Consider the following 6,175-nt stretch of genomic DNA (forward strand, 5'->3'; position numbering starts at 1 on the left):
TTAGTCTTCTGAGGAGTTTGAGGTGCTGCTGTGGTTACTTGACTGTGGCTTGACTGTGACAGGTTCAGGAATAGCTACTTCCCCACAGCCATCAGGCTATTAAACCTGGCTCGGACAAAACTCTGATCATTAATAACCCATTATCTGTTATTTGCACTTTATCAGTCTATTTATTCATGTGTGTATATATTTATACAATGGTATATGGACACACTTATCTGTTCTGTAGTCATGCAAACTATGTTCTGTGTGCTGAAGCAAAGCACGAATTTCATTGTCCTATCAGGGACACATGACAATAAACTCACTTGAACTTGAACTTGAATATGGTTGGACCAAGAAAATTGTGGGTGATTTTCCTTCCCTTTTGTCATTAACTCATGGCAATTGGCACGATGCACGCAAAGCCTGGAATTAGAGTGGTTCAGGACCTTCACATCATATTATCCAATCCAACTGTGCCTACAAACATGCTCATCATTTGAGGCATTCAGTATTCTTTTATTTTACAGCCCAGTGGTATAAATATTGATTTCTCTCACTTCAAGTATCCCTGGCATTCCCTCCCTCTCTTTCTCCCCCCCCCTCCCCAATTCACACTAGCTTCTCATTTTCACCCTACAAACAGCTTACAATGGCCTGTTTCCTTTATCACCATCAATTTTTTGCATATCTTTCATTCATTGTTCTTTATCTCTCCACAGCACCGTCTATATTTCTCGTTTCCCTTATCCCTAACCAGTCCGAAGAAGGGTCTCGACCCGAAACATCATCAATTCCTTCTCTCCCGAGATACTGCCTGTCCCGCTGAGTACTCCAGCTTTTTGTGTCTATCTTCTTTTATTTACTAATTGATGGTCTTTCATGCCAATCTGTGTCAAGTTGGTGTAGGAAAGAACTGCAGATGCTGGTTTACATCGATGGTAGACACAAAATTCTCAATCTGATCATTCTGTCCTGGGCCTCCTCCATTGTCAGAGTGAGGCCCAGCGCAAATTGGAGGAACAGCACCTAATATTTGCTTGGGTAGCTTACACCCCAGCAGTATGAACATTGACTTCTCTAACTTCAAATAGCCCTTGCTTTCCCTCTCTCCAGCCCGCCCCCCCTTCCCAGTTTTCCCACCAGTCTTACTGTCTCCGACTACATTCTTTGTCTGTCCCGCCCACTCCCCTGACATCAGTCTGAAGAAGGGTCTCGATTCCTTCTCCTTCTCAGGAAACGTCACCTATTCCTTCTCTCCAGAGATTGCTGCCTGTCCTGCTGAGTTACTCCAGCATTTTGTGTCTACCTTTGTGTCAAGGTGTTTGTGTTTTTATTCACAGGGAAGTGTCATGCCGCCATAAGCGAAAACTGCCAGAAATAGAAATGTATATAAAATATAGAATGTAAAACATATTTAAAACTCCTGGAGAGCACCATCAGTTCTTAAACTGACTTAAACATGGAAAACTTCACAGTGGCAGAACAGTTTATTTGTGAGACTAAAAAAAAATATAGATGAGACCAATTTGCCAAGATTCTTCTAATCAGCACTATTTTAGCCTTTGTAGCATCTTACTTACGATAAATAGTATATAATCAGCACTAATCTAACGATGTGACAATAAATCTATACTGTTATCTCGTACAAAGTACAAAGTAAGTCATCTATTTAGGTGGAAAAAAACTGGGAAGAAAATAAATGAGCTCCTACAAGCCCCCGAAGCACTCTAATCTAATTAACATTATTGCTTAGGCACTGGGGAAAATAAGAATTTATATATTTTACATTATACATATATAGATACATAGAACCATAGACAATAGGTGCAGGAGTAGGACATTCAGCCCTTTGAGCCAGCACCGCCATTCAATGTGATCATGGCTGATCAACCACAATCAGTACCCCGTTCCTGCCTTCTCCCCATATCCTTTGATTCCGCTATCCCTAAGTGCTCTATCTAACTCTCTTTTGAATGCATCCAGTGAATCGGCCTTCACTGCCTTCTGAGGCAGAGAATTACACAAATTCACAACTCTCTATGTGAAAACGTTTTTCCTCATCTCAGTTCTAAATGGCCTACACCTTATTTTTAATTTTACTAAAATAAAGGAAAATAAATTAGCTCTGGCAGCAGCCATGTCATGCAGCTCGTCAGTTTTTCAACTTTTTAATTTTTTTTTAGTATGTTTTGAAGTCTGTATTTAATGTTTCTTTGTGTGTTTTATGTGGGGGGTGCTGTGGGGGGGAAAGGGAGAAACCGCTTCGGTCGCCTCCTCCACGGAGAGGCGAGTTTTTCCAGGTCGCCTCCCCCGTGGCCTAACAACAAGGATCGACGCGGCCTTTCCCGGAGATACGCCCGGGGCTTCAGCGGCAGGCGCAGCGTGGACTCTCGGCGTGGAGCGGGCGACCCTCGCTGGGGCTCGCTGGAGGGGAGCGCTCCATTTCGCTGGCCCGGGGCAGCCGGCAGCCTGAAGTCGCGGCCTGAGGCCGCGGTCTGCAGAGCTCCAGCTGGTGCGGCGTCTACAGCCCGGGATCCCTCGTGGGGGACCCGGGGGAAGAAGAAGCCACCACTGCCGGGCCCGCGACCAACTTCTACCGCGGGTCCGGCATGGACTTACCATCGCCCCTGGAGGGGAGCTTCGACCGCCGGCCCTGCAGTCTACGGTGCTTCTGGCTGCGGCGGGGACTTAAATCTTGACCGCCGGTCTGCGGCCTACAACAACTTAAAGCCGTGGTCTCCGGTGAGGAAGAGCCGATCCTGGACTGACTCTGGACTCTGGTCTGGTCCACGGGGGGAAATGGAGGAGGACTGGACAAATTTTGTGCCTTCCACCACAGTGATGAATGCTGTGGTGGATGTTTGTGTTACAGTTTTATTGTGGTTCTGTGTTCTTTATTATTGTATCGCTGCAGACAACCCAAATTTCCACCAGCCTGGCTGTGTGGCAATAAATTATATCTAATCTAATCACTTGATCAATATATATATATTGTACATATTGTGAGTCAGCAAATTACATTGAGAATAATTTCAAGGCTGTGAAATCAATGGATAGGACTCTGATGCCTGAACTGCTATCATAGTCATCATCATGCATCTCATAGTAAATCAATTTAATATACACTTTTTAAAAATGGTTTGTCATAATTAAAACAACACTAAACTTATTTGATCAAACTAGCTATTAAAATGTCAATAAACAGTTTATACCTAATCATACTAATTGGATTTTATTAAAAGTGAGTATATTATAATTAATATAATGGTATGGTTCAGGATCCAATGTTAATGCCTGTCAGATCAATTCCAGTTAGGTTCCTATGGTTTAGAGATTGTCAGCATTTTTTTGTTTCTAAAATAACCTGAGATTTTGTGCAGACTCAGTTCTGCTATTAACTTTTCTTACTCACAAGTTGGGTTTGGTGATTTACAATGGTATTCCATGCTTTTTCCCCTCCTGATGAACAGGAGGGTAAAAGACGGCTGGCACAGTGTACGTAAGTCCTTTAAAAGAGCGGGAGGGGGGGAGAGGGAGGAGGGGACAGGAAGGGGGGGGTGGGTGGGAGGGGAAGGGGCAAGGGAGGGAGGAGGGGAGGGGGAAGGGGAGGGGGAAGGGGAGGGGGGAAGGGAAGGGGAGGGGGGAAGGGGAGGGGGGAAAAGGAGGGAAAAGGGGGAAGGGGGGGGAGGAGAATGCGGGGGAGAAGGAGTGAAGACACTTTTAAGAAGCCAGACAACTTTTAATAAAGTTTAGCGGGCATTTAACATTACCGGTCGTTTTTTCTTGGTTCTGAAAACTCGTGCTTATGTTTTTTCCCCCCAATGTGCCAATGAGCAATGCCCGGCCAGGAAAAGAGATTGCCTACGGCTACCTCGACTACCTATAACTACATAGCGACCCCACTACCACTGCACTACGAGTTCAAAAGATCCATGCAGACCAATTTTTACTCGCAGAAACATTTTCAGCATGGACTTCTCTCGAGCATGAAGGATAGTTACAGTGACCTCCTAGGACCACTTGTCAACCATGCTGCGAGTTTGTGACGAGCGCAAACTCTTCTAAACTCGCCAATTAGGTCACCATAGTGGAACAGGCCCTTCACAGTGCCAGAGACCCAGGTTCAATCTTGAGCTCAGCTGTGGAATTCTGTGCGGAGTTTGCATGTTCTCCTGGAGGAAACCCATGTTGCCACAGGGAGAACAGTTTCCTACCACATCCAAAAGACGTGCAGGTTTGTAGGGTAATTGGCCCCTGTAAATTTACGCTAGTATGTTGGGAGTGGATGACAAAGTGGGAAAACATGGACCTAATGTGAACTGGTGATTAATGGTTGGCATGAACTCAGTGGGCCGAAGGACCTGTTTCCATGCCATGTCTCTAAACTAAACTATGTTATTCTTTAAACAATGGTACTGAAATGGGAAGGTAAGATTTAAACTGAGAATGAGTCTTAGGAGGAGGAATTTAAGGATGTTAAGGAGGAGGACATTTCTGGATGTCACCTATTCAGAATATCATCTACCATAGACACAAAAATCTGGAGTAACTCAGCGGGTCAGGCAGCATCTCTTGAGAAAAGGAATAGGTGATGTTTTGTGTCAAGACCCTTCTTCAGTCGGAGGAGAGGGAAACAAGAGATATAGAAGGTACATAGAACAAATGAATGAAAGATACGCAAAAAGCAACGATGATCAAGGAAAGGAGGAGCTCACAGTGGTCTATTGTTGGCTGTGGGGAAGGCGATAATGAGTGATACAAATAGTGAAACTCAGCAGGGCGACAGTGAAACTAGTATGATGACTAGGGTGGGGGAGGGATGGAGAGAGGGAGGATTGCAAGGGTTACTTGAAGTTAGGGAACTCAATATTCATACCGTTGGGTTGTAAGCTGCCCAAACGATTTATGAGGTGCTATTCCTCCAATTTGCATTGGGCCTCGCTGACAGTGGAGGAGGCCCAGGACAGAAAGGTCAGAATGGGAATGGAAGTTAAAGTGTTTGGCAACCGAGAGATTGCGTAAGCCAAGGCAGACTGAGCAAAGGTGTTCAGCAAAATGATCGCCCAGTCCATCTATCTATGTTCTCCAGAGATGTTGCCTGACCTGCTGAGTTACTCCAGCACATTGTTATCAATTTTTAGAGTCTTATTGATAGAACCTAAGTAAACATTAATGGAATATAAGTAAACCTTGCAATAACTCTGGTGCTATATATTTTTACTCCTCCTTCATATCTTAAGAGGGTCATTGCTTTGTTTTGTGCAAAGTGCAGTGCTCAAAATCCTGCAGTAATTATCACAATTCTGGCTCGTGTACATTTTAAGTTTGCCATCAGACCAGTTGAGATTTCTGAAGGCAAGGCAAGGCAAGGCAAGGCAACTTTATTTATATAGCACATTTCATACACGAGGCAGACTCAAAGTGCTTCACATAAAAACATGTCATACAATAAAATGAAATAATAAAATAAAATAAAATAGAAGAACTAAAAGAAAAGAAAAGCAAAATTAAAAATGCATTATAAAAAAGTGCAAAAGTTAAAAGTGCAATGTAGTCAAGATTTAGCTGAAAGCTAAAGTAAACATAAAAGTTTTCAGTCTTGTTTTAAAAGTGGTCAAAGTTGAGGCAAGTCTTAAATCTTCAGGAAGTTTATTCCAGCTATTTGTTGCATAGTAACTAAATCCTGCTTTCCCATGTTTTGTATTTACTCTGGGAATCACTAACAGATTGGTTTCAGAAGATCTTAGCGGTCTAGAAGGCTTATATATTGGAAGCATGTCAGTGATATACTTTGGTCCTAAACCATGTAGTGATTTATAGGTGAGCAGCAGGATTTTAAAATCAATTCTCTGACATACAGGGAGCCAATGTATAGATTGAAGAATTGGTGTAATGTGTTCAAATTTTGTGGTCTTTGTTAGAACTCTAGCAACAGCGTTCTGAACAAGCTGTAGCTGCCTGACAGTTTTTTTCGGAAGACCTGCAAGGAGACCGTTACAATAATCTAGCCTACTAGTAATAAAGGCATGTACAAGTTTTTCTAAGTCTTGAGCTGACATGAGTCCTCTTAATCTTGCTACGTTTTTGAGGTGATAGTAGGCCGATTTTGTTACTGATTTGATGTGACTGTCGAAATTTAAGTCTGAATCCATAATGACCCCAAGATTTCTGGCTTTGTTTGAAGTTTTCA

The sequence above is a fragment of the Amblyraja radiata genome, chromosome 2, assembly GCF_010909765.2.
Source record: "Amblyraja radiata isolate CabotCenter1 chromosome 2, sAmbRad1.1.pri, whole genome shotgun sequence".
Taxonomy (NCBI): domain Eukaryota; kingdom Metazoa; phylum Chordata; class Chondrichthyes; order Rajiformes; family Rajidae; genus Amblyraja; species Amblyraja radiata.